At 47.8% G+C, this 10423-nt stretch overlaps 1 long non-coding RNA gene across 1 annotated transcript; it reads left to right on the forward strand.

The window, feature by feature from the left end:
- Window positions 1-692: 692 nt before the first annotated feature.
- On the forward strand, window positions 693-9146 carry LOC102416901. The gene is made up of 3 exons (XR_001350236.2): window positions 693-848; window positions 7304-7355; window positions 8096-9146. It is a non-coding gene; the product is annotated as an uncharacterized LOC102416901 (long non-coding RNA).
- The last annotated feature ends 1277 nt before the right edge of the window (window positions 9147-10423 follow it).

Genomic DNA, 10423 nt, shown 5'->3' on the forward strand with positions numbered 1-10423 from the left:
GGAACGGGCTCCTAGTAGCTGAGCAACCTTGGGCAAATTTATTTAACCTCTTTGAGCCTCAGTTTCCACATCTGTAAAATGGGGATAATTATACCTATCGAGCAGGTAAGGATAAAATGAGGAAACTGTGTTAGGTACCAGAAGATGCTAAATAAGCAGTGGATGTTGTTGTTGACAGTGCTAGGCACTTGTTATTTTGGGGAGCAAGTGATGGACAGATCTTTAAATTTGACGATGTATAAAATGTAAGGCTTTTAATGGTCTGTGTATATTTATTTCATAAATTGTCATTATTAGTAATAATCCTATACTTCAGAGCCCGTTTCATGGGTATCTCATCCTGGAGGTCCGTGAGGTGAGGTGAGGTGGTATTCCTTCCTTTTTATTTAAAAAGCAATTCACAGAGTAAGCAGCCAGGCAGCGTGGAGCAGCAGAAGGCAGGTGTGAAAGGCCCTGGCTTCCCCGCTCTCTTCCTGCAGGAGTTTACTTAAGTGTGATGAGGTGCTGCCCGATAGTCTTATGTCAGTGGTGTTGTGTGCCTGAGCGTGTACTTCCGGTTTCTCAAACGTGCAACCCACATGCAGCTGTACATCCCTCTGCACTTTGCTGTTTGTGTCCCGAGGTCAGAATTCCTTCCATGTCATTATGTTCAAATCTAATGCAGTTATTTCTTTGCCCCATTTCACAGATAAAGAAAATGAAGCCCAGAGTCTCTGGCCTGAGAACTTAACTTTGGACTAGCCAGGAAGGTCAAACTGCCCTGAGCAGTGGGTTGTTGTTGTGGCGTGGAAAACTTGTTACTTTGCAATTCAGAATGAATTTCTTCTGTGAAGACAGAAGCCAAGAATGTATGGAACCCTTGCAATTTCACTGGTCCCTGAAGGAAGGTCCTTCCCCAGCTTGCCCTGTGCCCCCAAGAGTAGGCAGTTAAGCAAGTGAAGCAGAGAACAGAACTCAAATGCCACCTCAGCTAAGTAGGCCATTCTTATTCCCCGAAGTCTCCTTGCCTCTTAACCCCAAATCAATTGGAAACCTCTGGTTCTTAATTGTCCGGAGCACTGCAGGCAGTCTGGCCAGCCGCCGAGCGGCCCCTGGGGTGCAAGGGCACTTAATTAAATGAGGGAGTTACTGATTAAGCCCGTGTGGTCTCTGCCTCGGGCTTTGCATGCCCAAGTGGGTGGCTGCCAAGGGACCTCGCAGGAGCAGGCCAACAGTACAGAATAAATGTGCTTCACACATCATTAGGCCCTGCAGGGTGGGGCCGGGGTCTACAGGTGGGTGGGTTTGCAGGATTTGGGGCAGTAATCCAGACAGGCAATAAAATGTGGTTGCATTTTTTAAGTTGGAAAGGGTTTTGCTGTCGTATTGGCTAGTGTGTGAGTGTGGTGTGTGTGTATTTTTAGAATTCTTTCCATTTATATAGTGGAATACAGCATGCGTATGCCAAGAGTATATGAAGTGTATGTGCACAGTTTCAAGAATAACCGAAGTACCCAGTACCTGCCCTGAGGTTAACACAGTGTTATGTTAGCAGCCCCTTTGTGAGCTCATTTCATATTCCTCTCCATCCCTCCACCTGCTGGTCTGAATTTTGTATTAATCATTCTCTTGTTCCTCCTCAATGTATTGCTGAATTTTGCCTATTTAAAAATTTCATATCTATATATATATAAAAGCCTAAGTGACCGAACGACCAGAATGACCGGCCGACCAGTTGCTATGACATGCACTCACCACCAGGGGGCAGACGCACAATGCAGGAGCTGCCCCCTGATGGTCAGTGCGCTCCCATAGCCAACCTCCCACAGCCAACCAACCTCCCCTGGTCCCTCCCCTTGGCCGGCAAACCCCGTGCACGAATTTCGTGCACCGGGCCTCTAGTAAGTGGAATAATAGCGTGTGGTGTCTGTGACTTCCTTTTTTCCCACTTGATGTCTTTGAGGTGTGCTGCTGGAGGTTGCTGGCACTGCAGACAGCATGGGGCCGATTGGGGTTTGGGTGCCACATTGAACATTCCTCGGCGCTCTGTGCGTGTGGTGCTCTGTGTGTGTGCGCGCAGTCCTCCAGTGTGTCTGCCTGGAGGGCAGATGTTCCAGGGTCATGTTCACAGGCCCATGGACAGTTCTGCAAAGCACTTGTACACAGTCACACCCAGCAGTCATGATGCCAGCTTCCATCAGTCTACATCCTGGTTATATTTTTATCATCGAAACAGCCCTATTTTACAGATAGGACATGAGACAGGAAGAAACTTGTCCAAAATCACAAGGTAGTTTATCAAAATGGGAACTCCCGAGAGGTGGCTGGTGAGGAATCTTCAATTCCTGCCACATTTTGAGATGCAGGGAGTGGCGCTCTGTTTAGACAGGGGTGGGCAAAGGTAGGCTTACAGCTGTTCGTATTGTCCAGGTAAGAAACGTCCAAACCTATAAGATTTTTTTATGAGTTTATTTGAGCCAAACTGACGACAGTTGCCAGGAAGCAAAATCTCAACAGTTTGAGAGAATGGCAGTTTTGCACGTTATTTTATTATATTTTTTATGGTTGTTGTCTCCCTCCCTGCCCCCAGTCTTTTTAAAAATACACTATAATTTATAAAAATATAAATTTTTAGAGCAGTTTTAGGTTTATAGAAAAATTATGCAGAAGTGCATAGAGTTCCCATTACCCCCCCCCCCCCCCAACACATGCACAATTTCTTCTATCCTTAGTGTGGTACATTTGTTATAATTGATGAGGCAATATTGGTATATTATTAACTAATGTCCCTAGTTTACATTAGATGTCACTCTTGCTGCTGTACAGTTCTGTGGGTTTTGACAAACGCATGATGTCATGTACATTACACTCATGTACAATCACTTCACTGCCCCCAAAAGTGCCCTGTGTTCTGCCTCTTCATCCCTCTTCCCCTCTCCTTGTCCCTTGAAACTCAGGCAATTATTGATAATTTTACTATCTAGATAGTTTTGCCTTTTTCAGAATGTTATATGGTTAGCATCATATAGTAAGTAGCCTTTTCAGACTGGCTTCTGACACTTAACAATGGGCATTTAAGGTTCCTCTATGTCTTGTCATGGCTTGATAGTTCATTTCTTTTTATTGTAGAATAATGCTCCCCTTTATGGATATACCACAGTTTGTTTATACATGTACCTATCAGGACATCTTATTTGCTTCCTGTTTTTGTTTTGGAGCCTTTATTGTTGAGTGTATTACAGGTGTCCCCCCTCTTTTCCCCCCCAGTGCCTCCCTCCACCCAGTTCCTGCCCCGCCCCAGGCCTTCACCACCCTAGTGTCTGTGTCATAGGTAATGCATATATGCATAGAACATTTTTGGTTATTCTCTTCCCATCCCCTTTTCCCCCTTCCCTCTGAAATTTGTCAGTCTGTTCCATGTTTCCATGCCTCTGTTCTATTTTATTCATCAGTTTATTTTGTTCATTAAATTTCTTGCTTGTTTATTTTGATTTAGATTCAGTTGTTGATATGTATTTATTGCCACTTTATTGTTCATATTTTTTATCTCTTCTTCTTCTTTCCCCTTTCTTCTTTCTTCTGTCTTCCTCTTCTAACGAATGCTGTTTAACATTTCATGTAATACTGGTTTGGTGGTGATGAACTCCTTTAGCTTTTTCTTGTCTTTGAAACTCTATCTGACCTTCAATTCTAAATGATAGCTTTGCTGGGTAGAGTAATCTTGGTTGTAGGTCCTTGCTATTCATCATTTTGAATATTTCTTGCCACTCCCTTCTGGCCTGCAAACTTTCTGTTGAGAAATCAGCTGACAGTTGTATGGGCACCCCCTTATAGGTAACTAATTGCTTTTCTCTTGCTGCTTTTAAGATTGTTTCTGTCTTTAACCTTGGCATTTTAATTATGATGTGTATGGGTGTGAGTCTCTTTGGGTTCCTCTTGTTTGGGGTTCTCTGTGCTTCTTGGACTTGTAAGTCTATTTCCTTCACCAGGTAGGGAAGTTTTCTGTCATTATTTCTTCAAATAAGTTTTCAGTATCTTGCTCTATCTCTTCTTCTGGCATCCCCATTATGCTAATGTTGTTATGCTTGACGTTGTCCCAGAGGTTCCTTATACTATTTTCATATGTTTGGATTCTTTATTCTTTTTGCTCTTCTGATTGGGTGTTTTTTCCTTCCTCATATTCGTTGATTTGATTCTCAAAATCCTCTACTACTGCATCCCTGTAAATTATTCTTTATTTCAGTTAATGTATGCTGAATTTCTCATTGGTCCTTTTTCATGTCTTTGAAATTCTCAGTAAGTCCCTTGAAGCTCTCATTAAGATCCTTGAACAACCTTATAACCATTGTTGTGAACTCTGTATCCAGTAGTTTGCTTGCTTCCATTTCTTTCGTTTGTGACATGTTTCTTAGTCTCCACATTTTGGCTGCTTCCCTGTGTTTGTTTCTATGTACAGTGGGGCCTTGACTTACGAGTTTAATTCGTTCCGAGACTGAGCTGGTTAAGGAGCTCATTAAGGAGCTCATTAACTTAAATTACTCTATCAACTCAATGCAAAAAATCGGTCGAGAGACAGCTGGTATCTCAAAAAACTCGTTAGTCGGGACACTTGTAAGTCAAGGCCCCACTGTATTAGGTTGAGCTGCTGTGTCTCCTGGAGTTGGTAGAGTGACCTTGTGGAGTAGGTGTTCTGTAGACCCCAGTGGCTCAACCTCCCCAGTCTTCTCAGCTAAGCACTCTAGGTGTGCCCCTGTGTGGGCTGTGTACACTGTCTTGTTGTAGTTGAGCTTTGATTGCTGTTGGTGTCACTGGAAGTACTTGACCCCCACACCAATTGGCTGTAAGGACCAGTGGCAACTACAGTGGAAGAGCTGCTGTGCAAGAGACACCTCTATGGAGCGGGACTTGCTTCAGTGGGGCTTTGGTGCGCATTGTGTCTTCCCCTTGAGTGTGTCACTTGTGAATGTGTAGAGTTGTGATCTGCTATGGTCTGAAGCTGTCCACTTGGTGCACTGGCTCTGAGGCCTCTCAGGAGTTGCAAAGTCAGCCACTGCCTGGGGTAAGAGCTGCAGAGAGATCTGCAGATGGCTACTACTTGTGTTGGGCTTGGAAGTGACCAAGCGCACCCAACTGTGAAGCAAGGCAGGCTGGTGCTAGTGCTGGGTCTTAATTCTCTTATTGATGTCAGCTGCTTCTTGTTTAAGAGATTTTAGGAAAGTCTGAAGCCTGAACCTGGACAGGCCATATATATGGAAAAGCCAATGCAAACAGCTTCAGTGGGGCTGCAAATTGGATGGGGTGTGGTCTCAGGGAATCATCAGGATGGAGCAAACAGTGTGAGCCAAGCTTATGGAAATTTTCCCTGTGAGCCAAGATGATGGCTGTCAGTCAGCTCTGGGATAGGGGAGGTCCCAGCACAGGAACAATGACCCTCGTGAGTGCCCCCATCTGGAAGAAAGCCACCCCCAGGTTCTTGCCCCGATGCCAGACAATCCAGTTCCTTCCCTAATGTCTCACATTCCTTTCAAGCCGCCACTCCAGTGTTGGAGCCCAGAGGGATGGAGTTTGGGTAAGTCCATGTGCTGGCCCTTTAAGAAGAACTCCCTGGCACTCCAAACGCCTCCATGTCACTCAGCCACAATCCCCACTGGTTTTTACAGCCTGAAGTTATGGGGACTGCTCTTCCCAGCACTGGAACCCTGGACTGGGGGTCTGGTATGGGGCTGGTACCCCTTGCTCCTCACAGGAGGCCTCCATAGCCATGATATCTCTCCCAATTAGAAAAACGCTACACATGGGTGTTGGCCCAGCCCTTTCTGTGCCTCCGTGCTTCCATCCCTCCTCTCAGTCTCGATGTGCTTTCTTCTTTACGTCTCTAGTTGTAGGGCTGCCATTCAGCCAGCTTTCAGGCTGTTCTGAATGATGGTGTTCTGTATTTTAATTGTAATTTCGATGTGGTTGTGGGAGGTGGTGAGTGCTGGCCTTTACCTACACTGCCATCGTGGTCCTCCTCTGCCCCTTTATTTTATACATTACAGTCAAAGGAGAAGGTGTAAGAGGGTTACATGAAGTTCATTGGTGATTGATTAGGGAGGCGGGAGAAGGCAAAGCAGAGAAATCTCTGGGATTGGGTGAAAAGTAAAAGGAATAGACACTTCTTTTACATTGGTGGGTATAAGGTAATTAACAGTCAACAACTAACACAACAACAATGACAATGGGGGGATCTGTAGTCTCTGCTCTGGGGAGGCTGTGCTTTGAGGGCCCAGGAAAAGAGGAAATTACGTTGACATTCCAAAGGCATGTTATCAGGTGTGTTATCCTAGATGCAAAACCAGATAGCAGACGGGCTCAGGTGCGGTGAAGACTGGCCTTTGTCAGGGAGCAGTGCCAGCCTAGGGCATGATGCCCGCCGTGACCTCTTTGTCAGGGAGCAGAGCCAGCCTAGGGCATGATGCCCGCCATGACCTCTTGCAGTTGGGAAGTTTTCATTCAGACCGTCCTCTGCGGTCACTTCAGGTCTGAGTCTGTAAGGCCTCACGCAGGCCTCCTCTAGCTTGTCAGGTTAGCAGGTGGCACCTTTTTCATTCACATTATGGAAAAAGACATGCAGGTTATGATTATTACAGTAGCTTTATTAACTACTAGAGGCCTGGTGCACGATCAGGGCTGGGGAGGGACTCGGGAGGTTGGCCAGCTGGGGAGGGACCGTGGGAGGGCTCCAGGGCGTGTCCAGCCCATCTCACTAAGTCCTGATCGGCTGGACCTCAGCAGCAAGCTAACCTACCGGTCAGAGTGCCTGCCTCCTGGTGGTCAGTGCACGTCATAGCGAGCGATTGAGTGGCCTTAGCATATCGTTAGCATATTAGGCTTTTATTATATAGGACTGAGGCCCGATGCACGAAAATTTGTGCAAGAGTAGGCCTTCCCCTGGCTGCTGGCCCCGGCTTCGTCAGGAAGGATATCTGGAATGACGTCCGGTCTCATTAGCATATTACCCTTTATTATTATAGATGTGTTTCACGTACTCAAACCTGTAAACCTACTGTTTGTTGCCCACTCCTGTACTTGGCCCTCCTAGAACTCACAATCAGAACCTGCTAATTACCCAGGTTTTTAAAGCACACTAATTTTTTTTATCTTTTGCTACTATATACATACAGGCTCCTGTATTGTGTCTGTGATAGGGGCTGGAAGACCCAGTAACTGGGAAACAGCAAAACAAAAGCAAGCAAAAATGTAGTCCGGGCTCTGGGCTCCTACCCCTGAGGCTTTCCTATTGAGCTCATGGTTGAAGGGACATGGTCTCTCTCTTGCCTTTCAGATGGTGCAGAATTTCCAGGATGAATCCTGTTTTGTCCTCAGCACCTTAAAAGGTAAAGCCCCCACCAGCTGTTTTCGCTTGGTTGAAGCATGATGGCTGCACCCCCAGGGTAACATGCTGAGAGAGGGGGGCTGCCTACGCACTGTCCCCCTAGAGGATGTTACCTGGGGGCGTCCGGGGAAGGAGAAGCACAAACTTCCCGTGAAGCCTGGCCTGGCGGGTGAGGATCAGGGAGACTGGCCCCAGAGTCATTTCTGAAAGGGAAGTCCTGGCCAGACAGTGTGCTCCCCACAGACTCAGCGTCAGGTGGACAGAAGATGCGTTTGAGTTTTTCTAAACCTCGGGCTCTAGGAAAAGTGAGCATGGAATACAGCAGCTGGGTCTGGTGGGTTGGGGACGCGGGGGGCGGGGGTATGAAGGGCCCTCCTGAGGAAGGAGTCGAGCTCGTGGGTTAGGAGAAGGAAAGGCAGTGAGTGTGTGGAGTCCATCAGAATGATGCTGCTTCGTGACGGCCCTGAGGCCGTTCACCTGAGAAACAGTGTGTGCAGAGCCTCCTTGGATGTGGGTCTTTTGGTCCTTGGGCCCGGAGCTGAGGTGGGAAGGCCCGTTGTCCGACAGACGGGAAGGCATGTGTGGAGGTATCTGCTTTTGTCAGTGCAGCCTGATTTTGTGGTCTTGCCAACATCGGTGATGGGGCTGCCGTGGCGCCCTATTCCATGCCTCCCGTGACTCCCCCATGCCACGGCGCCGTGCCTTTCTTCCTGAAAAATGCCCAGTGTTTCCCTCTTGCAGCGGAAAGCAGTGATGGCTACCACATCATCCTGAAATGTGGCCTCTGAGCAGCACAGAGCGGCAGCTGCCTCCACCTCCCAGCCCCGTGGACCCCCTTGGATGTAGGAATTCACCATCGGAAGCTGCAGCCTTCCTGGCCAGCTGCGGCTAGAAGGGACCTTGCTGATCTAAGAAAGCTGCACACCGGCAGCCAGCAGAAACCCACGCAGACCTCTGCATGCAGGTCCCACCAGCAGAAACCCACACAGACCTCTGCATGCAGATCCCACCAGCAGCCAGCAGAAACCCATGCAGACCTCTGCATGCAGATCTCCCCGGCTCCTCTCTCCCTTGCTCTTGGCCTCCAGCTTTTGAATGGTTCCTTGGTCCTTTCCCCACGCCTGCCTCTCTAAAGAGGCCGACAGCGGTGAGGGGGGCGTCTGGTCTGAAATGCCTTGCTCTCCTAGTTGGAGGCTAGTTCATGGCTGTCTTGTTGCCAATGTGTTGGTTCCTTCTGACCAGTCCCCTGCCTCCAGGCGAAGCTCGGCCCCACCCTTCGCCTTCTTCTCTGGTAACTGGCTCCATGGCCAGGACTGCTGACCAGATGGGGGCGATTTGCCACCATCATCTGTCTTCGTGTTCATTTCGTTCTCGATGGTCCTGGTGAGCATCTGTCTGTCCTGATCTTGGGTGGATTGATGGGAGTGGGGTTCACTCCGTGCCTTCTTTCACTTTACCTTGTTCCTAAGGATCTGCTACTACAAAGCCCTGAGATGGGGCACCTCTCTGTGCATGTGGGCGGACACCACATGTGCGTGTGGGACCTGCCACACAGAACAAGGCCCGGGAGGGTGGGGAGTGGGTAGAAAGGCTGTTTTTAGGCTCATTCTCACGAGTGTAAAAGGGATGAGAACAAAATAACTCCTGTTGAGTTCCTGTGGTGTAATGTTATTTCTCAGCAGTCATGGGTGAGGAGGACTAGGACAGTGGTCGGCAAACTGTGGCTCGGCAAACCGCGGCTTGTGAGCCACATGCGGCTCTGGCCTTGTCAGTGTGGCTCTTCCACAAAATACCGGCTCTTCCACAAAATACTGACTTCTGCACATGGGCCACGAAGTTTCAATCGCACTGTACATGCGCGCCCGCACGTGGTATTTTGTGGAAGAGCCACACTGAAGGGGCCAAAGAGCCGCATGTGGCTCTCGAGCCGCGGTTTGCCGACCACGGGACTAGGACATGATCATCCCATTGTGTGATCAGGTGACCTTGGCCGTCACAATACCTAGCCCTCTTGAGTGCCTCACCAAATCCCATTTAGAGAAGACTCGGCTGCCTGCTGCCAAACCTGCCGAGTTCCCTGAGGATATTGTGTTTTCTGTGAGGGCCCCTCACAGGAAATGCTGATCTTTTTTTCATTTGTAGGGGATGTGGTTAGAGCGTTTTCCCCTCGTTGCTGTGATCGGATCACCTTTCTTAGTGGCGTCGGAGGAAATTTGAATATCGGTAACTGGTGCACTAAGGAATTCCTCTTTGTCTTGCCTCTGTTTCCTGGGATCCAGTAATTAATGCTGGCCCAGGGCTTCAACTCTTTGCTAGTTTAGGTTCATCTTCCAAAGCATGATGAACCTATGGCCAACTGAGCAGGATTTTACAGCTTCTGGAGTAGAGCTTTTGGGATATAGTGCTGTGTCAGAGGTGGTCAGAACTGGGGGAGCCTGGTTTACAGATGGGGAAACTGAAGCCCCAGGGAGCAAAAGCCACCTCCTGATAACACACAGTGACAGGGGGTGACGCACATTTATCTACAAGCCAGGGCATTTGGAGAGGGAATGGGATGTAGTAATAATTATGTTGGCACAGCAGGTGTGGTACTCCTACAGCGTAAAGACAGATTCCTGCTTCCTTTTCCTTTTTGGGGGGGAAGAAGGAGCCAATAAGAGCTTTATTGAGATACAATTCACTTACCATACAGTTTACCCACTTATAGTGTACAATTAAATGGTTTTTGGTAAGTTCACAGAATGACCTTAATCAATTTTAGAACATTTTCATCACCCTCCCCCCCAAAGAAGCCCTGTACCCTTTAGCAGTCACGTTCCCTTTTCTCCTACCTCCCTGGTCCGGGGCAGCGTCTACTTTTTATAGAGCTTCGCCTATTTGGGGCATTTTATACATAGATGGAATCAGACAATATGTGGTCTTTTGTGACTAGCTTCTTCGACTTAGCATATTGCTTTCTAGGGTCATCCATATTGAACGTGTATCAGTACTTTAGTCCTTTTTTTTTTTAGCTGAGTCATAGTTCATTCAATGGACAGACTGCATTTTGTTTATCCATTTATCACTTGA

This window comes from Myotis lucifugus, unplaced genomic scaffold, assembly GCF_000147115.1.
Source record: "Myotis lucifugus unplaced genomic scaffold, Myoluc2.0 scaffold_247, whole genome shotgun sequence".
Taxonomy (NCBI): domain Eukaryota; kingdom Metazoa; phylum Chordata; class Mammalia; order Chiroptera; family Vespertilionidae; genus Myotis; species Myotis lucifugus.